Here is a 22507-nt window from a genome sequence, read left to right as displayed (position 1 = left end):
GGCATTCGAGGAATGGCGTCATTGGCTTGAAGGAGCTAGGCATCGCGTGGTGGTATTGACTGATCATAAGAACCTTACTTATCTCGAGTCTGCCAAGCGCTTGAATCCTAGACAGGCCCGTTGGTCGTTATTTTTTGCCCGCTTCGATTTTGTGATTTCGTACCTTCCGGGCTCTAAAAATGTGAAGGAGGATGCTCTGTCTAGGAGTTTTGTGCCCGACTCTCCGGGTTCATCTGAGCCGGCGAGTATTCTCAAGGAAGGAGTCATTGTGTCTGCCATCTCCCCTGATTTGCGGCGAGTGTTGCAAAAATTTCAGGCGAATAAACCGGATCGTTGTCCGGCGGAGAAACTGTTCGTCCCTGATAGGTGGACTAGTAAAGTTATCTCTGAACTTCATTGTTCGGTGCTGGCTGGTCATCCTGGAATCTTTGGTACCAGAGAGTTAGTGGCTAGATCCTTCTGGTGGCCATCTCTGTCACTGGATGTACGTACTTTTGTGCAGTCCTGTGGGATTTGTGCTAGGGCTAAGCCCTGCTGTTCACGTGCCAGTGGGTTGCTTTTGCCCTTGCCGGTCCCAAAGAGGCCTTGGACACATATTTCGATGGATTTCATTTCTGACCTTCCCGTTTCTCAAAAGATGTCAGTCATTTGGGTGGTCTGTGATCGCTTTTCTAAAATGGTCCATCTGGTGCCCTTGGTTAAATTGCCTTCCTCCTCTGATTTGGTGCCTTTGTTCTTCCAGCATGTGGTTCGTTTGCATGGCATTCCTGAGAATATTGTTTCTGACAGAGGTTCCCAGTTTGTTTCAAGGTTTTGGCGAGCCTTTTGTGGTAGGATGGGCATTGACCTATCTTTTTCCTCGGCTTTCCATCCTCAGACTAATGGCCAGACCGAACGAACCAATCAGACCTTGGAAACATATCTGAGATGTTTTGTTTCTGCAGACCAGGATGATTGGGTTTCCTTTTTGCCGTTGGCTGAGTTCGCCCTTAATAATCGGGCCAGCTCGGCTTCCTTGGTCTCTTCATTTTTCTGCAATTCTGGGTTCCATCCTCGTTTCTCTTCAGGACAGGTTGAGTCTTCGGACTGTCCTGGTGTGGATTCTGTGGTGGACAGGTTGCAGCAGATCTGGACTCAGGTAGTGGACAATTTGACCTTGTCCCAGGAGAAGGCTCAACTTTTCGCTAATCGCAGACGCCGTGTGGGTCCCCGACTTCGTGTTGGGGATCTGGTTTGGTTATCTTCTCGTCATATTCCTATTAAGGTTTCCTCTCCTAAATTTAAACCTCGTTTTATTGGTCCGTATAGGATTTCTGAGATTCTCAATCCTGTGTCTTTTCGTCTGACCCTCCCAGACTCCTTTTCCATACATAATGTATTCCATAGGTCGTTGTTGCGGAGATACGTGGCACCTATGGTTCCATCTGTTGAGACTCCTGGCCCGGTTTTGGTGGAGGGGGAATTGGAGTATATTGTGGAGAAAATTTTGGATTCTCGTGTTTCTAGACGGAAACTCCAGTATCTGGTTAAATGGAAGGGTTATGCTCAGGAAGATAATTCCTGGGTTTTTGCCTCTGATGTCCATGCTCCAGATCTTGTTCGTGCCTTTCATGTGGCTCATCCTGGTCGGCCTGGAGGCTCTGGTGAGGGTTCGGTGACCCCTCCTCAAGGGGGGGTACTGTTGTGAATTCTGTGGCTGAATTCACTCCTGTGGTCACAAGTGGTACTGCAGCTTCTGGGCTTCCTCCCTCAGGTGTTCTGGTGAGCTCGTTGGCTGCTTTGTTATTTAACTCCGCCTGATTCTGTCTTCCTTGCTCCTTGTCAATGTTCCAGTGTTGGATCTGAGCTTCTGGATCTTTCCTGTGGCCTGCTGCCCTGCTTAGATAAGTGCTTCTTTGCTTTTGTTGCTACTTTTTCTGTCCAGCTTGTCAATTTGTTTTGCTGGAAGCTCTGAGACGCAAAGGGTGTACCGCCGTGCCGTTAGTTCGGCACGGTGGGTCTTTTTGCCCCCTTTGCGTGGTTTTTTGCTTTAGGGTTTTTTGTAGACTGCAAAGTTCTATTTGCTATCCTCGCTCTATCTAGAATATCGGGCCTCACTTTGCTGAATCTATTTCATCCCTACGTTTGTCTTTTCATCTTGCTAACAGTCATTATATGTGGGGGGCTGCCTTTTCCTTTGGGGTATTTCTCTGAGGCAAGTCAGGCTTGTTTTTCTATCTTCAGGCTAGTCAGCTCCTCAGGCTGTGCCGAGTTGCATAGGTAGTGTCAGGCGCAATCCACAGCTGCCTTTAGTTGTGTTAGGATAGGTTCAGGTATTGCGGTCTACAGAGATTCCACGTCTCAGAGCTCGTTCTATTGTTTTTGGGTTATTGTCAGATCACTGTATGTGCTCTGATTGCTGGCACACTGTGTCACTGGATTGCCTACATAACAGCCTACCATACACGGTTATACTGTAGCCATGTTTATTGGCTGTATTACAGCCACAAAACATGTGAGGCACGGATCTGAGCATCGCATCCGAGCATCGGCAATACTTGGTTGAGACTCAAGCATGCTCGGCAAACTCGAGTAACGAGCACACTTGCTAATCACTTGTAATGATTAGTCATAAACGACTATACTCGTTACTTGAGATTTCCCGAGCATGCTCGGGGGTCCTCCGAGTATTTTTTAGTGCTCAGAGTTTTAGTTTTTCTTACCTCAGCTGAATGATTTACATCTGTTAGCCAGCATAAATACATGTGGGGGTTGCCTGGTTGCTAGGGAATCCCCACATGTACTTATGCTGGTTAACAGATGTTAATCATTCAGCTGCGGCAAGAAAAACTAAAACTCCAAGCACTAAAAAACACTCGGAGGACCCCCGAGCATGCTAGAGAAATCTTGAGTAACGAGTATATTCGCTCATCACTAGTAATGATCAGATACTTGGAAATTTCTTGTAAAATGCCGTACTTTCAGTCCAGGCTTTAGTCCTTTTGAAATGTCGGGAAAGAAAAGGTTCATTTATGCAAGATAAGAGATTATTGATCATGTAGAAGTCAGCTGTTAGCATTATTAATGAAAACCATAAGGAACGTGTGCGCTGCATCCAGGCGTCTTCATTTAACCGTGTTATTTGGAGGCTAATCATATACAAGATAAGGTTAATGCTGCAGACAATTGTGCAGGTTTCAGTATCAGACATCCAGAATCCTCACTCCTGCCGCAGATCCATAGCCCTGCTAATACCCACAGGGATACCTCTCATTGATTATTCTGCCTTATTTAAGCTTTTAAAGAAATTGGTGTCAGGGAACACTTCAGATTCGTATTGAAAATATTGGGAGGAGTGGCACTTATTAATTCAGGGCAAGGGGGTCATTGATTGTGGGTGACTCAGAACCTTTCGCATTGTTTAGTTGTTTCTAAAGACAAAAATAATTTGGGATCAAGTCTGCGTACTGTGGATGGGGCTGAATATTAATGGACTAATACAGACCTGCTTTTACTGAACATGTATGCAATGCAATGAATTTTAGCCCATTAACCATGGTATTTGCAGACTTAAGTTATTGAGATTTCCGAGTATGCTCGGGTGTTCTCAGAGTAGATGAGCAGAGAATTGAGTTTGAGTCGTATTTCCTCAAATCCATGGTGTGGAGACATGAGGGTCTGTGTAGGTCCGCTGGCCTGGCTGTCTTTAGAAAAACCGCACGAACGCCTGCACTCATTTCCCATGGGCAGAACACTACTCAGCAGGGACGGACTGGACTGAGATTCAGCACTGGCATTTGAAATCAGACAGAACCATGCTGTCCCAATACCCGAGCACCAGAAGTGGATATGCGACTATTAGAAGAAGCACAAAAAGAAATCTTGGGAAAAGCCTCACCGTGTGGTGAATGTAGTGTTGTTCCGTGTTAACACAGCATGGATCCAATACTGTTGACCACTGGAAAAAATGTCAGGATGGACAATGTTTTTTAATTGTCTGGACAACTTTTTTTTAACTCTGTAAAATAAAGTTACATATTTTTTTTATCCATAAGACCATGTGGATCCTTTTCTTCCTTTTTTGCTATATTACTCTGCCTGGAGGAAATAAAGAGTTCCTACAAGACCAATATTTCCAATGATACAAATAATATTGCTTTATAAGATTGATATTTATGATATCAAAATAATAATATTGCAATATTACAAATACCAACAAACCATAATGACCTAATGACACCAACACCCTATATAAGGTGTGCTTAATTATTAGGCAACTTCATTTCCATTGGCAAAATGGGTCAGGAGAGAGATTTGACCGCCTCTGAAAAGTCCAAAATTGTGAGATGTCTTGCAGAGGGATGCAGCAGTCTTGAAATTGACAAACTTTTGAAGCTTGATCACCGAACAATCAAGCTTTTTATGGCCAATAGCCAACAGGGTCGCAAGAAGCGTGTTAGGCAAAAAAGGCACAAAATAACCACCCATGAATTGAGGAAAATCAAGCGTGAAGCTGCCAACATGCCATTTGCCACCAGTTTTGCCATATTTCAGAGCTGCAACGTTACTGGAGTATCAAAAAGCACAAGGTGTGCGATACTCAGGGACATGGCCAAGGTATGGAAGGCTGAAAAACGACCACCTTTGAACAAGAAACTTAAGAAATGTCTTAAAACTGACTTTTCAAAGGTTTTATGGACTGATGAAATGAGAGTGACTCTTGATGGGCCAGATGGATGGGCCAGAGGCTGGATCAGTAAAGGGCAGAGAGCTCCACTCCGACTCAGACGCCAGCAAGGTGGAGGTGGGGTACTGGTATGGGCTGGTATCATCAAAGATGAACTTGTGAGACCTTTTCGGGTTGAGGATGGAGTGAAGATCAACTCCCAGACCTACTGCCAGTTTCTGGAAGACAACTTCTTCAAGCAGTGGTACAGGAAGAAGTCGGTATCGATCAAGAAAAACATGATTTTCATGCAGGACAATGCTCCATCACATGCCTCCAACTACTCCACAGCATGGCTGGCCAGTAAAAGTCTCAAAGAAGAAAAAATAATGACATGGCCTCCTTGTTCACCTGATCTGAACCCCATAGAGAACCAATGGTCCCTCATAAAATGTGAGATCTACATGGAGGGAAAACAGTCCACCTCTCGGAACAGTGTCTGGAGGCTGTGGTAGCTGACAGAATCTATAGATGGAAGGCTGTTAAGTGTCATCATAAAGAAAAGTGGCTATATTGGTCACTAATTTTGGGGGGATTTTGTTTTTACATGTCAGAAATATTTATTTCTATATTTTGTGCAGTTATATTGGTTTACCTGGTGAAAATAAACAAGTGAGATGTTAGTATATTTGGTTTTTATTAAGTTGCCTAATAATTCTGCACAGTAATAGTTACCTGCACAAACAGATATACTCCTAAGATAGCCAAATCTAAAAAACCCCACTCCAACTTCCAAAAATATTAAGCTTTGATATTTATGAGTCTTTTGGGTTGATTGAGAACATAGTTGTTGATTAACCCCCTTCTGACCTCGGACGGGATAGTACGTCCGAGGTCAGCTCCCCTGCTTTGATGCAGGGCTCCGCGGTGAACCCGCATCAAAGCCGGGACATGTCAGCTGTTTTGAACAGCTGACATGTGCCCGTAACAGGCGCGGGCAGAATCGCGATCTGCCCGCACCTATTAACTAGTTAAATGCCGCTGTCAAACGCAGACAGCAGCATTTAACCACCGCTTCCGGCCGGGCGGCCGGAAATGATCGCATCGCCGACCCCCCGTCACATGATCGGAGGTCGGCGATGCTTCAGAATAGTAACCATAGAGGTCTCAAGGATCAAGTATCTATGGTTACTGATCCCCGGCAGCTGTGAGCGCCACCCTGTGGTCGGCGCTCACAGCACACCTGCAATTCTGCTACATAACAGCGATCTGATGATCGCTGCTATGTAGCAGAGCCGATCGTGCTATGCCTGCTTCTAGCCTCCCATGGAGGCTATTGAAGCATGGCAAAAGTAAAAAAAAAAAGTAAAAAAAAATGTGAAAAAAATAAAAAAAATATAAAAGTTTAAATCACCCCCCTTTCGCCCCAATCAAAATAAATGAATAAAAAAAAAAAAAAATCTACACATATTTGGTATCGCCGCGCTCAGAATCGCCCGATCTATCAAATAAAAAAAAGCATTAACCTGATCACTAAACGGCGTAGCGAGAAAAAAAGGCGAAACGCCAGAATTACGTTTTTTTGGTCGCCGCAACATTGCATTAAAATGCAATAACGGGCGATCAAAAGAACGTATCTGCACTAAGATGCTATCACTAAAAATGACATCTTGGCACGCAAAAAATAAGCCCTCAACCGACCCCAGATCATGAAAAACGGAGATGCTACGAGTATCGGAAAATGGCGCAATTTTTTTTTTTTTTTTTTTAGCAAAGTTTGGAATTTTTTTTCACCACTTAGGTAAAAAATAACCTAGTGATGTTAGGTGTCTATGAACTCGTACTGTCCTGGAGAATCATAATGGCAGGTCAGTTTTAGCATTTAGTGAACCTAGCAAAAAAGCCAAACAAAAAACAAGTGTGGGATTGCACTTTTTTTGCAATTTCACCGCACTTGGAATTTTTTTCCCGTTTTCTAGTACACGACATGCTAAAACCAATGATGTTGTTCAAAAGTACAACTTGTCCCGCAAAAAATAAGCCCACAGATGGCCAAATTGACGGAAAAATAAAAAAGTTATGGCTCTGGGAAGGAGGGGAGTGAAAAACGAACACGGAAAAACGAAATATCCCAAGGTCATGAAGGGGTTAATAATAAAAATAATCCTCTAAAATACAACTTGCCTAATAATTCTGCACGCAGTGTATTACCAGCATATACAGTATTGATAATACTACCATACTGATCGTTAAAGGGGTTGAGGTTAAAGTCTATGTAACTTCAGACTTCTGAATCCTTATAGCGCACTGTGAGGACTCTCCAGTGCCGACATTGGGAGCAGCCAACAAGTATGTGATTTTCACATATTCAGCCACAATCCAACTAACTGAACTCGGCTTTGCTAATTTCACTTGTATTGAGCTCGGCCGTGCACGTCCAGTTAGCAGATAACTGCATGTATGCAAATCACATACTTGCGGTAACATGATCAGGAGCGTAACTACAGTAGGTGCGAGAGTTACAATCAAACCCGGGCCCTGGAGCTTAGGGGGCCCCAAAAGTCCCTTTGGCCTATATGAAAAGACCAATTATTATTATTATTATTATTATTATTATTATTTATTTATATAGCACCATTGGTTCCATGGTGCTGTACATGAGAAGGGGTTACATACAAGTTACAAATATCACATACAGTACAGTATTTTTATTAATATAAGAAAGCACAGGGAATATTTTTATTATAAGGATGTACAGAGTTATTATTATAAGTGGTCGAGGGGGGGCATTATTAAAGGAGGCACAGGGGAATTATTATAAGATAAGAAGTAGTGATGAGCAAATATACTCGTTACTCGAGTACACATATACAATCCTATTAAAGACTTGCAACAATTGGGGCTACTATTAGATCTTTTGCTTTGGGGCCCATTCTGTTCAAGTTACGCCACTGCACATGGTCACCGGACACCGACACCAGAGAATCCTCACAGCGTGCAAGCTATGTGAGTATTCAGAAGTCCGCATCCACATTACTGATTTTCCAGGACCCTCCTCACATTGTACCACCTCTACTCAAACCGCAACTTCTTATTAGTGATGAGCGAATATACTCGTTACTCGAGATTTCCCGAGCACGCTCGGGTGACCTCCGAGTATTTTTGAGTGCTCGGAGATTTAGTTTTCATAGCCTCAGCTGAATGATTTACATCTCTAAGCCAGCATAAGTACATGTGGGGATTCCCTAGCAACCAGGAAACCCCCACATGTACTTATGCTGTAAATCATTCAGCTGAGGCTATGAAAACTAAATCTCCGAGCACTCAAAAATACTCGGAGGTCACCCGAGCGTACTGGGGAAATCTCGAGTAACGAGTATATTCGCTCATCACTACTTCTTATCTTATAATAATTCCCCTGTGCCTCCTTTAATAATGCCCCCCCTCGACCACTTATAATAATAACTCTGTACATCCTTATAATAAAAATATTCCCTGTGCTTTCTTATATTAATAAAAATGACTCCTTGCTTCCCCATAATGACAACTCCCCCATTGTGCCTCCTTATAATAATGACTGTCAGTGCCTCTTTATTGTAATAATGCTCCTGAGCAGGGGCGTACATAGAAATAACAGGCGCTCTATAGAAAAAGTCCTAACACGTCACCGTAAAAGAAGAGCATATCTCCTAACATTTTAAGAAATGGAGAAGGAAATGTATTGCAGCACTTAAAACAGTTATTTTGCTCTTACTGAAGCCCCTAAGCGGTCTTACGGACTATATTACACCCCTTTCATGACCCCTGTAGCGTATTATACAGTATGATTGCCCCACAAACCTTACACAAAGTATTACTACCAACAGAGAAAGACCACATATATAGTATGCAACAAAGGTGAATAAAACAACTCTGCTGCTCATGGACTGAAATAACTAGCAACAGAGACAATAGAGAGTATGACTCATATATTCAAACAATGCTGATCTACAGAGATATTAATCAACATAAATATACAGATGTTATATCATATAACAGATATCCCAAAATGATGTTAATCTACAAGGCCGCTACAGACCACCTAATATAAGTATGCATGATCACATATTATACCATAAGTCTTGCCCAGAAAAAGGCACCAATAGGCTCAATCTCATAAAGCATGCTTAATTTAAATAGATGTATCAGTTACCTGCGGCCATTGCAGTATAAGGATAATGATCACAAGGCTGCACCTCGACGCGCGTTTCACTGTCACTGCAGCTTCGTCAGGAGGTCACAAAGTATGATGCCCCACAGCACCGCAAACAGTAAGATTGTAACTACAGCCTCCCATACAGTATGGTATCCACCACAGCTCCAAATATACAGTACGAGAGGCACTACAGGCCCCCACACAGCATGATTACCACCACAGACCTCTATATAAAGTGTGATGTCCACCAAAGCCTCTCATACAGTATGATGGTCAGCACAGACCCCAATATAGTAGAGGACCACATAGCCCCCATAAAGTATGATATCCCCCATAACCATCCCATACAGTATGATGGTCAGCACAGACCCCAATATAGTATAATGTACCCCATACACCTCCAGACAGTATAATGTACATCACAGCTACCCCACACAGTATGATGTACACCACAGCCACCCTACACAGTAATCTGGTCCCCACACAGCCACCCCACATAGTATGATAGATCCCCCATCTACTATATAATTGTCTAAGGGTCACTTCCGTCTGTCCTTCTGTCTGTCACGGATATTCATTGGTCGCGGCCTCTGTCAGTCATGGAAATCCAAGTCGCTGATTGGTCGTAGCAAAACAGCTACGACCAATCAGCGACGGGCACAGTCCGGAAGAAAATGGCTGCTCCTTCCTCCCCGCAGTCAGCACCTGCTCTGTACTCCCCTCCGGTCACAGCTCCCGCTCCATACTCCCCTCCGGTCACAGCGCCCGCTCCGTACTCCCCTCCGGTCACAGCGCCCGCTCCGTACTCGCCTCCAGTCACAGCGCCCGCTCCATACTCCCCTCCGGTCACAGCGCCCGCTCCGTACGCCCATCCGGTCACAGCGCCCGCTCCGTACTCCCTTCCGGTCAGCGCTCACACAGGGTAAATGGCAGCGTTGACCGCGGTGTAACGCACTTGGTTAACGCTGCTATTAACCCTGTGTGACCAACTTTTTACTATTCATGCTGCCTACGCAGCATGAATAGTAAAAATATCTAATGTTAAAAATAATAAAAAAATAAAAAATAGTTACATACTCACCTTCTGGAGCCTTCGGATCGAAGCGGCCGGTTACCAATACTCTTCGCGATGCCCCGGTGACCGCTGCATGCAGTGCGGTCTCGCGAGATGATGACGTGCGGCCTCGCGAGACCGCTACGTCATCATCTCACGAGACCGCAATGCAATCTTCAGACCAGAGCGCGCGAGGAGCATTGGTAACCGGACGCTTTGATCCGGAGGCTCCAGAAGGTGAGTATGTAACTATTTTTTATTTTAATTCTTTTTTTTTTAACACGGATATAGTGCATACTACGTGACTGGCCAATATACTACGTGACTGGGCAGTATACTACGTGGCTCTGTGCTGTATACTACGTGGCTGTGTGCTGTATAATACGTGACTGGGCAATATACTACGTGGCTGGGCAGTATACTACGTGGCTCTGTGCTGTATACTACGTGGCTGGGTGCTGTATACTACATGACTGGACAATATACTACGTGGGCTGCACAATATACTACGTGGGCTGCGCAATATACTACGTGGGCTGGGAAATATACAACATGGGCTGCGAAATATACAACGTGGGCTGCGCAATATACAACCTGGGCTGCGCAATATACAACCTGCACTGCGCAATGTACTATGTGGGCTGCGCAATGTACTATGTGGGCTGCGCAATATACTACGTGGGCTGTGCAATATACAACGTGGGCTGCGCAATATACAACGTGGGCTGCGCAATATACTACGCTGGCTGGACAATATACAACGTGTACTCTGTGGGCTGCGCAATGTACTTCGTGGGCTGCGCAATGTACTGCGTGGGCTGTGCTATACACTACGCATACATATTCTAGAATACCCAATGCGTTAGAATCGGGCCACCATCTAGTACACTATTAAGCTCCACCATTTATGGAGCTCCACCATAGCCCCAATAATGTATGATGGTCCCCCCACAGGCCCCTATATAGCATGATGATCCCTCCAACTGCCCCCTATACAGTATGATGGTCCTCCAACCCCCCATATAGTATGATGGTACACTTCACAACTCATTATATATTATGATGGTACACCTCACAGTCCCTATATAGTATGATGGTACCCCCAAACAATCCCCCACACATTATAATGTTTTACCTCATAGCCCCCTATATAGTATGATGGTCCACATCACAGCCCCCAATATGGTGTGATGGTCCACCTCACAGTCACCAATATAGTATGATTGTCCCTCCAACTGCCTCCTATATATTATGATGGTCTCCCAACATCCCACCATATAGTATGATAGTACAACCCACAGCTCCTTATATATTATGATGTCATACCTCATAACTTCTATTTAATATGATGGTACCCACCATTGGCCCCATATAAAGTGGGGAAAAAAGTATTTAGTCAGCCACCAATTGTTCTCCCACTTAAAAACATGAGAGAGGCCTGTAACTGATATCATATATAGATCACAACTATGAGTGGGAGAACTTGCACAACTGGTGACTGAATAAATACTTTTTTTCCCACTGTAGTATGATGGTTCACCTCATAGCCCCATAAAGTATGATGGTCCACCTCACAATCCCTCATGTAGCATGGTGATCCACCCCACACAATAAAGTATGATGGTCCAACTCTAGATAGTGTGATGGTCCCTCCCAACCCAACAAAAATAATAAAAAATCTCTATACTCACCTAATCAGACACCTCATCCTCTGCAGAGTCTGACTCATGTTCTATCCATTCTTGCAGAAGATACTGGCGGCGCGATGCAGTGACGTCATTGCACCGCCAATGTCACCTGTTGGTGCTGGCCTCAGGCAGTTCGCAGCTAAAAAGGACGGCCGCGGCCTGTTGGGGCAAGTGACAGAGCCAGCAACTTTGTGATCCGTCACAACTGTTTTGAAGTCCTGAGGATGCAGATTCTGATAACAATGTGGCAGACAAGGTGACCCACGACCAAACTAATTCTTATCCTCTCTTGCTGAGAATTTTATCTTCCAAAAGGTAGGAGAGAAAACATGGGCTCTGCTACCTTGGATCTAATCCTTATAAACAGGGAGGAAATGGTTGAGGAGGTAAGAGTGGTTGGGACCCTAGGAGGTAGGGACCATGCTATTTTAGAATTTTGGATAATTAGAGGAGGAAGACCTATGAAGACTCAGACGTCGAGGTTAGATTTCAAAAAGGCAGATTTTAAGGGACTCAGAAAGAGAATCGGAGGCATCCAATGGCTGGATATCCTTATGGACAAAAATGTCCAGGAAGGATGGGAAATCTTGAAAAATTAGATTCTCAAAGCACAATCATAACAACAATTCCAAAAATAGGGAAAATAGGAAGCATTTAAGGAAACCAGGATGGATGAACACAGAACTTAAACACATGCTAAAAAGGAAGAAAGAAATGTTTATCGAATGGAAAGAGGGAGGCATATCTAAAGAAGAATATAATGCTGTCTGCAGAAACTGCATGGCATGGATCAGATTATCTAAAGCTGACAATGAATTAAGACTTGCAAGAGATGTCAAAAGCAATAAAATTAAGAATTTTGATGATATGTAAAAAGTAAAAGAAAAGTCAAAGATGCTGTAGGATTTTTACAGGATTCAAATGATGAAATGGTAAGAAAGGATGCTGAGAAGGCTGAACTTTTAAATTCCTATTTTTCATCTGTTTTCTCTCAGAAAGAAAATATAGCATCAACTGATTTTCACTGTCCTATTAAGGGAATAGAAGAATCCAGGATATCTATAAACAGAAAGATAGTGATGAAACACTTAGCTAACATAAATTAAAGTCTCCGGGTCCAGATGAATTACACCCAGAGTACTGAAGGAGATTACAGAAGAAATTTTTGAACCACTCTCCATAATCTTTGAAAATTCTTGGAGAGCAGAAGAAGTCCCAGAAGACTGGAGAAGAGCAAATGTTGCTCCTATCTTCAAAAAGGGGAAGAAGGTGGACCCAGAGAACTATAGGCCGGTGAGTCTGACCTCTATACTAGGAAAGATCTTTGAACAAATTATTAAACAACATGTATGTAAGTATCTTGATAAGAATAAAGTGATTAAACAGAGTCAGCATGGGTTTGTAACTAATAAGTCATGTCAGACTAACTTAATTTCCTTCAATGACAGAATCACTGACTGGGTGGATCAGGGAAATGCTGTATATATAGTAAATCTTGACTTCAGCAAAGCATTTGACAAAGTATCTCACAATCCTTGTTGAAAAAATGACTAAGTATGGAATGGACAAGGCAACTGTTAGGTGGATTCATAACTGGCTTAGTGATCGGACCCAAAGAGTGGTCATAAATGGCTGCACATCCAGTTGGAAGAATGTCTCAAGTGGGGTACCACAGGGCTCTGTCCTGGGCCCTGTATTGTTCAACATCTTTATCAATTATTTAGATGAAGGAATTGAGGGTAAACTGATTAAATTTGCTCATGACAGTGATGACACAAAGCTAGGAGGGATAGCTAATACTAGAGAAGAGAATGGATTCAAAAATATATAAATAAACTGGAGCAGTGGGCAGCAACTAACAGAATGATTTTTAACCGGGAAAAATGCAAAGTACTATATCTGGGCAATAAAAATTAAAAAAGCATATACAGAATGGGAGGAATAGGGCTAAGCAACAGCACATGTGAAAAAGACTTGGGTATACTAATAGTAACATAGTAACATAGTAACATAGTAAGGCCGAAAAAAGACATTTGTCCATCCAGTTCAGCCTATATTCCATCATAATAAATCCCCAGATCTACGTCCTTCTACAGAACCTAATAATTGTATGTTACAATATTGTTCTGCTCCAGGAAGACATCCAGGCCTCTCTTGAACCCCTCGACTGAGTTCGCCATCACCACCTCCTCAGGCAAGCAATTCCAGATTCTCACTGCGCTAACAGTAAAGAATCCTCTTCTATGTTGGTGAAAAAACCTTCTCTCCTCCAGACGCAAAGAATGACCCCTTGTGCCCGTCACCTTCCTTGGTATAAACAGATCCTCAGCGAGATATTTGTATTGTCCCCTTATATACTTATACGTGGTTATTAGATCGCCCCTCAGTCGTCTTTTTTCTAGACTAAATAATCCTAATTTCGCTAATCTATCTGGGTATTGTAGTTCTCCCATCCCCTTTATTAATTTTGTTGCCCTCCTTTGTACTCTCTCTAGTTCCATTATATCCTTCCTGAGCACCGGTGCCCAAAACTGGACACAGTACTCCATGTGCGGTCTAACTAGGGATTTGTACAGAGGCAGTATAATGCTCTCATCATGTGTATCCAGACCTCTTTTAATGCACCCCATGATCCTGTTTGCCTTGGCAGCTGCTGCCTGGCACTGGCTGCTCCAGGTAAGTTTATCATTAACTAGGATCCCCAAGTCCTTCTCCCTGTCAGATTTACCCAGTGGTTTCCCGTTCAGTGTGTAATGGTGATATTGATTCCTTCTTCCCATGTGTATAACCTTACATTTATCATTGTTAAACCTCATCTGCCACCTTTCAGCCCAAGTTTCCAACTTATCCAGATCCATCTGTAGCAGAATACTATCATCTCTTGTATTAACTGCTTTACATAGTTTTGTATCATCTGCAAATATCGATATTTTACTGTGTAAACATTCTACCAGATCATTAATGAATATGTTGAAGAGAACAGGTCCCAATACCGACCCCTGCGGTACCCCACTGGTCACAGCGACCCAGTTAGAGACTATACCATTTATAACCACCCTCTGCTTTCTATCACTAAGCCAGTTACTAACCCATTTACACACATTTTCCCCCAGACCAAGCATTCTCATTTTGTGTACCAACCTCTTGTGCGGCATGGTATCAAACGCTTTGGAAAAATCGAGATATACCACGTCCAATGACTAACCGTGGTCCAGCCTATAGCTTACCTCTTCATAAAAACTGATTAGATTGGTTTGACAGGAGCGATTTCTCATAAACCCATGCTGATATGGAGTTGAACAGTTATTCTCATTGAGATAATCCAGAATAACATCCCTCAGAAACCCTTCAATTATTTTACCAACAATAGAGGTTAGACTTACTAGCCTATAATTTCCAGGTTCACTTTTAGAGCCCTTTTTGAATATTGGCACCACATTTGCTATGCGCCAGTCCTGCGGAACAGACCCCGTCGCTATAGAGTCCCTAAAAATAAGAAATAATGGTTTATCTATTACATTACTTAGTTATCTTAGTACTCGTGGGTGTATGCCATCCGGACCCGGAGAATTTTCTATTTTAATCTTATTTAGCCGGTTTCGCACCTCTTCTTGGGTTAGATTGGTGACCCTTAATATAGGGTTTTCATTGTTTCTTGGCATTTCACCTAGCATTTCATTTTCCACTGTGAATACCATGGAGAAGAAGGTGTTTAATATGTTAGCTTTTTCCTCGTCATCTACAACCATTCTTTCCTCACTATTTTTTAAGGGGCCTACATTTTCAGTTTTTATTCTTTTACTATTGATATAGTTGAAGAACAGTTTGGAATTAGTTTTACTCTCCTTAGCAATGTGCTTCTCTGTTTCCTTTTTGGCAGCTTTAATTAGTTTTTTAGATAAAGTATTTTTCTCCCTATAGTTTTTTAGAGCTTCAATGGTGCCATCCTGCTTTAGTAGTGCAAATGCTTTCTTTTTACTGTTAATTGCCTGTCTTACTTCTTTGTTTAGCCACATTGGGTTTTTCCTATTTCTAGTCCTTTTATTCCCACAAGGTATAAACCGCTTACAGTGCCTATTTAGGATGTTTTTAAACATTTTCCATTTATTATCTGTATTCTTATTTCTGAGGATATTGTCCCAGTCTACCAGATCACAGACTGAACATGAGTCAACAGTGTGATGCAGCAGCAAAAAGGGCAAATACAATTCTGGGATGTATTAACAGAAGCATACAGTCTAGATCACGTGTAGTCATTATTGCCCTCTACTCCTCTTTGGTCAGACCTCATCTGGAATACTGTGTCCAGTTTTGGGCACCACATTTTTAAAAAAACATCAACAAACTGGAGCAAGTTCAGAGAAGAGCGACCAGAATGGTGACTGATCTGAAAACCATGTCCTATGAGGAACGTTTACAGGATTTGGGAATATTTAGCTTGCAAAAAAGAAGACAGAGGAGATTTAATAGCTGTCTACAAATATCTCAAGGGCTGTCACATTGTAGAAGGATCATCTTTATTCTCATTTGCACAAGGAAAGACTAGAAGCAATGGGATGAAACTGAATGGGAGGAAACACAGATTAGATATTAGAAAAAACTTTTTCACAATTAAGGTGATAAATAAGTGGAACAGGCTGCCACGAGAGGTGGTGAGTTCTCCTTCAATGGTTAGTCTCTCTCTCCTGTAGAGTGTAAGCTCTTATAGTCAGTGGGGTCCTCTCTCTCCTGTAGAGTGTAAGCTCTTATGATCAGCAGGGTCCTCTCTCCTGTAGAGTAGGGTCCAAGGGGTAACGTTTCTCCTTGCGGAGACAGACATGTCCAGCATGCTGAGGTGAGGAGACTTTCATGCTGTATGCATTTCCCAGAGGAGCATTGCGGCATGAAAGTCTCCTCATCTCGGCATGCTTGAGTCACTCTCCACAAGGAGGAACATTTCCCCTTGGATCCCATATGCCTCACACAGCCAAACCAGATCTCGCACTTTGCACTGACGAGGTGCAGAATCCCGAAACACAGTGTCTGCAAATTGAGATTCTGGTTTTGGCTTTTATCATAAGTCATATGACAAGGCTTGTTAAAGGGTCGACATTGACATCTAGGATTGCTACTTCCTAAAGGTGGCACTAGAGTTCTAGTCCTTTTCCTCTCTGATTAGAGAATTTGCATATCTCCTGCAGAGTTTAAGCTCTTATGGTCATCAGGATGCTCTCTCTCTCTCTCCTGTAGACTGTAAGCTCTTGTGGTCAGCAGGATTCTCTCTCACTCCTGTACACTGTAAGCTCTTACGGTCATCTGAGTCCTCTCTCTTTCTCTCTTGTACAGTGTAAGCTCTTACGGTTAGCGGGGTCCTCTCTTTCTCTCCTGTACAGTGCAAGCTCTTATGGTCAGCGGGGTCCTCTCTCCTGTACAGTGCAAGCTTTTATGGTCAGCGGGGTCCTCTCTTTCTCTCCTGTAGAATGTAAGCTCTTATAGTCAGCAGGGTCCTCTATCTCTCCTGTACAGTGCAAGCTCTTATGGTCAGTGGGGGCCTCGCTCTCTCTCCTGTAGAGTATAAGCTCTTATGGTCAGCAGGATTCTCTCTCACTCCTGTAGAGTGTAAGCTCTTAAGGTCAGCTGAGTCCTCTCTCTCTTGTAGAGTGTAAGCTCTTATGGTCAGCGGGATCCTCTCTCTCCTGTAGAGTGTAAGCTCTTATGGTCAGTGGGGTCCTCTCTCTCCTGTAGAGTGTAAGCTCTTATGGTCAGCGGGGTCCTCTCTTTCCTGTAGAGTGTAAGCTCTTATGGTCAGCAGTGTCATCTCTCTCTCCTGTACAGTGTAAGCTCTTATGGTCAGCAGGGTCCTCTCTCTCCTGTACAGTGTAAGCTCTTATGGTCAGCAGTGTCATCTCTCTCCTGTACAGTGCAAGCTCTTATGGTCAGCAGTGTCATCTCTCTCCTGTACAGTGCAAGCTCTTATGGTCAGCAGTGTCATCTCTCTCCTGTACAGTGCAAGCTCTTATGGTCAGCAGTGTCATCTCTCTCCTGTACAGTGCAAGCTCTTATGGTCAGCAGTGTCATCTCTCTCCTGTACAGTGCAAGCTCTTATGGTCAGCAGTGTCATCTCTCTCCTGTACAGTGCAAGCTATTATGGTCAGTGGGGTCCTCGCTCTCTCCTGTAGAGTGTAAGCTCTTATGGTCAGTGGGGTCCTCTCTCTCTCTCTTCTATGGTTAGCATATGTATTTTATGAGGCAGTACAAGCTTTCTAGTATTGAAGTTTGCACAAATCTATTTGCTGTAAACCAAATTTTGGGGGAAAATTCCTTACAGAGGGGGAATTTTAATTTCAAAGATCTGCTCATCTCTAATCCCTATACTTATGGGCATTGTTATAGCTGTCTTCAGTGGCTCTCACTCAGCATGTTATTAAAAATGGAGACCAAAGAAACACAGAATGGGTGGAATAGCATACTAAAATACCGGATTTACAGAGATATCTGTATCTCTTAACTAATAAAATACATATTAAATATAACAATCGCATGAGGATATTGCCAAATGTTGAAACAATTAATTTTAGAAAAAGTCACAATTTATCATTTATCCTGATAGATTTAAACATTTATTGGAGAAGCAAAGTCCACTATGTTCTCCAATGAGTCATGTATCAAACTGATATGAAAACCACCAGTGGATTGTACAGAAATTCATCCATCTCTGTGCATTAAAATTATACAACCGCACATAAACTCTGCTGCGTGCCCTCAAGTGAATTTCACTCTACCACTGAGCCAGTACGTTATAGAGGACAAACGTTATATTCTTCCTTGACGTAAAGTGTAAGTTATCCCACACTGAACTGTTTCTGCTTATGGATCAGCTTAGAAATCAACTACATAGTGAGAAGTACATGGAGTCACATTTTAAAAATGGTTTGACCATTTTAGCTACTTTCACTACTAAATGCTATCAAACATTCAGCAAAATCATAAAAAAAGCATATATTTTTCACAGACATATATTAGTAGAAGAGGATGCCAACAAACCTTAAAATATCTGCCATATTTAGACAGGGTCCATGGGTGAAAATGCCAGATTTGTCCTCTTTGTTCCTCGGATGGAGCAGATGTGCTGGTTACCTTATCTCTCACATCTGGCAGATGGACTCACTCATTTTGATCTTTTAGCAAGTATACTGATAGAGCTTCCCCATACCCACCACTAGCATTTCTGAGTCGATCTGTCAGTGAGCTCTTTAGATACAGGATCCTACACTATACAGAATGACTTTTCTTGTGCTTAAGTCTTAATTGAACTGGGGAACAGTAGGAGCCAGCTATATAGTGCACTGTTCTAGCTAAAAACAATCTTAGAAAGATTAGAGGATAGGCTATAAGAGCACACTGTGGAAAGTCTATATTGGTCATTACAATGTCCCCTGATGAAGGAACAGCATCTGAAACGCGCATTGGGGCGGACCCGCGCACCCGGTGAGCCTGTGCCTGTCCATCCATTAGGTAACATGCCTTTTCCCTATATCTAAATTCTTCTTAACCTTCTTAACCAGTCATCTAGTTATGCATTCTTGATATACTATATATGATACATAGCTTCAGTGTGACTGGCTTAGTTGCTATGGTTGGATAGGCTGCCCACTCTTACTTATAAACATTGATTAATCTACATCTCTGGCTACTAATTTTTTTTGATGTATGACAATTATTCTATATTGTGGGATTACTTTGTCTCAACAGTCCTGCGGGTCCTTCTTGGTTGGTGCACTTGGTTTTATGTGAAATTGCCCACTGTGTTCCCATACCTGTTTTTGTGTTATGTATAATAAAAAGTTTGATATTTTATATCCTTTACGGACATTTCAGTCGTTTCTTGGTGTTCCTCACCTCCCCTCTCTCGTTTCCATGTTTGACAATGTGTTCACATTTTCATCCATCACTAATGTTAGCAGTATTTGAATCCGACATATGAATAGATGCTCATATCTTTACAATGCTACATTTATGCTTGAGTTATTGGTCATTACCATGTAGAGTATTAAAAAAAAACAAAGTGGACCATATTAGCTATGAAGCAGAGGTTACAGACAAATAGTGAGGCTCTGCATCTGTAACGGGGGCCAGGGTGATAGTCATGGCGAGGGCCTGCTGCTGTTCTGGGACACACTGATGCTCCGCCACAGAAACATTAGATTCCTTTTGTTGTGTGCGGTGTTTGCAATGTGCTTCACCCGCCTTTGGGTCAGCATTCTCCTCAGCGTGCAAAGTTCAGATCCGTTTCAGCAGCACACAAATATTCTTAAAGTCCAGATTCATTTTCAACAAAACTTTGCTTAGCTCTTCATTACAGACATCGTCCAACAGTCTTCACAAGTCACAGATGATCCACCTTCTAAGCTGTCCCTAGTCTTCCTTAACAACACATCATCTGGTCCTGTGATCTGCATTCCTGCAGTTTTTCTATACAACCGGTCTAGCTGATCCCCGGTGGTCCCCGTCCACTTTCCCATTCTTGGGTGAAATTACAGGACTACGCTCGTAATCCGTAGGTCCTGGATGTCACGGGAGTTCCCAAAGGCCTAACGGCTGACCTCTCCAACTGCCCAGATCACATCAGTCACGAAGACAGATGGGTCACACTTCTCATCTTCTCTGTTCACTTACTTCTTTTAGAACAATTCTCCTCCCACTAACTAGCATCCTATTGGCTTAACTATTTAACTTTACTATTCTGGCTAAAACCAATTCTTATCCTAGCTTATCTAAATCTAATATCTATGGTAACTCTATAGATCCCTCCTTAAGACTATCCTTGTCCCTAACATACAAAAGATATAAACACAGGTACATCAGTACAGTGTCAGCTATCATCATATTATACAGTGTACATAATAAACACATAACACGTACCCGGTTTTATTAGGCAGGCATTCACAGGAATGCAGGGAGCAAAGCAGCCACCTGCACACCCCCTACACATCATTAAAAAAAATCCTGATGTGAACCCTTTCAACATTAGATTTCATCCACTGGAAACCCCTGTATCTTTAGAAATATGACATCCATCACTGGATTGTATACTTTTTTCAAAACATTTTAGGGCCACAATCGGCTAGGCGAACAAAGCATCCTCTTCATTTAACTAAAGTAATGGTCAACTTTAGATGCATTTGAGTTTAAATATTTTTACAGAACCCCACCTGAAAAAGTCAGGTCCAAATGGGTGATTCAACCACGTAAAGTGTTATTACAGCAAGACCAAGCAAGTTTACATGAGTATGAGCAAAAAAGATGTACAATCCTCAGGTGTAAAATAGGTGGGAGAGGTAAGAATGCGACAAGCCTACACAGTGGGGAACTTCAATCCAAGCTCTACCTACCCAAGGGTAATCTGCTGCGCTAAGTACTACTCCTAAAATTAGTCTAGACTAAACAACGGCTATTAATAACAGAGCAAGGCCAAAGCAAATAGACTTGGCAACATATTGAGGTCCCTCTGTGAGAGTTTCTGGAGTAATGTACATTTTACCCATAACCATGCTCCTTTAACAAGTCATACAGAACACACACTCACCCCGTTTCCTGACCCTTGACTATGCGTCTAGATGCGAGGACTCAGTGTGATGATGAGGAATCCTGGTGCCAGGCACAGGAAACCTCAGAGGAGTTCTTCTTTCTGGAAGGCTTCTGCAGTGCATGGGAGATTTGGCAGCTACTCTGGGAGTCCAGCAGGACATCAGCAGAATATCAGCACTCAGTATACACTGATTTTCTTATGTGAATTGTGAAGATGAGAATCTCTCTTTATATCAGTCCAAGCTGTGCTGTGCGCTCCTCTTCCTGTGCCACTCTGCACTTGGGCTGATAACCTGTTGCATATTTCCGCTTTCAGCAGAATCATCAGCACTTAGGCTAGGTTCACATTAGCGTTTCTGTGCACAGCATATCATCCGCATACGCAAACGCATGCCAAAACGCATGCTTACGCCTCCGCATCATCTTATGCACGCTGCAAAAAAAAAGCTGTGTGTGCATGTGTTTAAATTTGTTTTGGCATGCGATTTTTATGCACATGGTGGAGTTGGTGACATCGTTTCCTGGACATGAGCAGTCTAAAGTAAGCATGCGTACGCATGTCCTTGCGTACCAATGCGTTCCCATAGACAGTAATGCTGTTTTTACGCACTTATCCGCATGCGCACGATTGCACAATATTTGGCACCTCAAAAAATTGCATGTTGCGTTCGCCGGACAACGCTGCACACTGCAAAACAACACATCCGCATGCAAAAGCATGTCCCTGCGTACACCATGTTAACGATATCTACGCATGATGTATGCGGATCATACGCTGCGCACAGAAACGCCTATGTGAACCCGGCCTTACATATTGTGGGAGAGTGAACTGTTTTACTAGGGGCATACAAAAAAACAATTTGCATCATCACAACATGTCAGACTGGGGTGTCAAGGGTCCAACAGTAACATTGACTTTGGGGGACCCACTTTTCACCTGCATACAAATATTACACGACCCTCGTTCACAAATCTACCTATATCTCTATATAATAATAAAGTGGGTATTTTGGTTCATTAATGAGATGCTGCTTTTTTCTGTACAGAGTGAATTAAGTAAATTATGCCAAGTACTGCCCATGCATTGGGATTGGGGGCCCAGATGTGCAGAGGGGCCCACTGGGAGGTTCCCCTGATCCCCTATGGGCTAGTCTGAGCCTGATCACAACATAGAGAATAAACAAAGAGAACTTACACAAACAAAACTGAGAGGTGCAATATTAACAAGCGCTAACAATTAACACAGCACCATCTGCTGTCTGCTCACCACAGTCCCTCCACAACATAATGCTGTAGCTGTTGTATACTAAATTATATTCCAAAAAATGGAAACCTTTTTAATAATTAAAAAAAAAAAC

Source organism: Ranitomeya imitator, chromosome 5, assembly GCF_032444005.1.
Source record: "Ranitomeya imitator isolate aRanImi1 chromosome 5, aRanImi1.pri, whole genome shotgun sequence".
NCBI lineage: Eukaryota > Metazoa > Chordata > Amphibia > Anura > Dendrobatidae > Ranitomeya > Ranitomeya imitator.
This window is presented reverse-complemented; position numbering follows the sequence as displayed.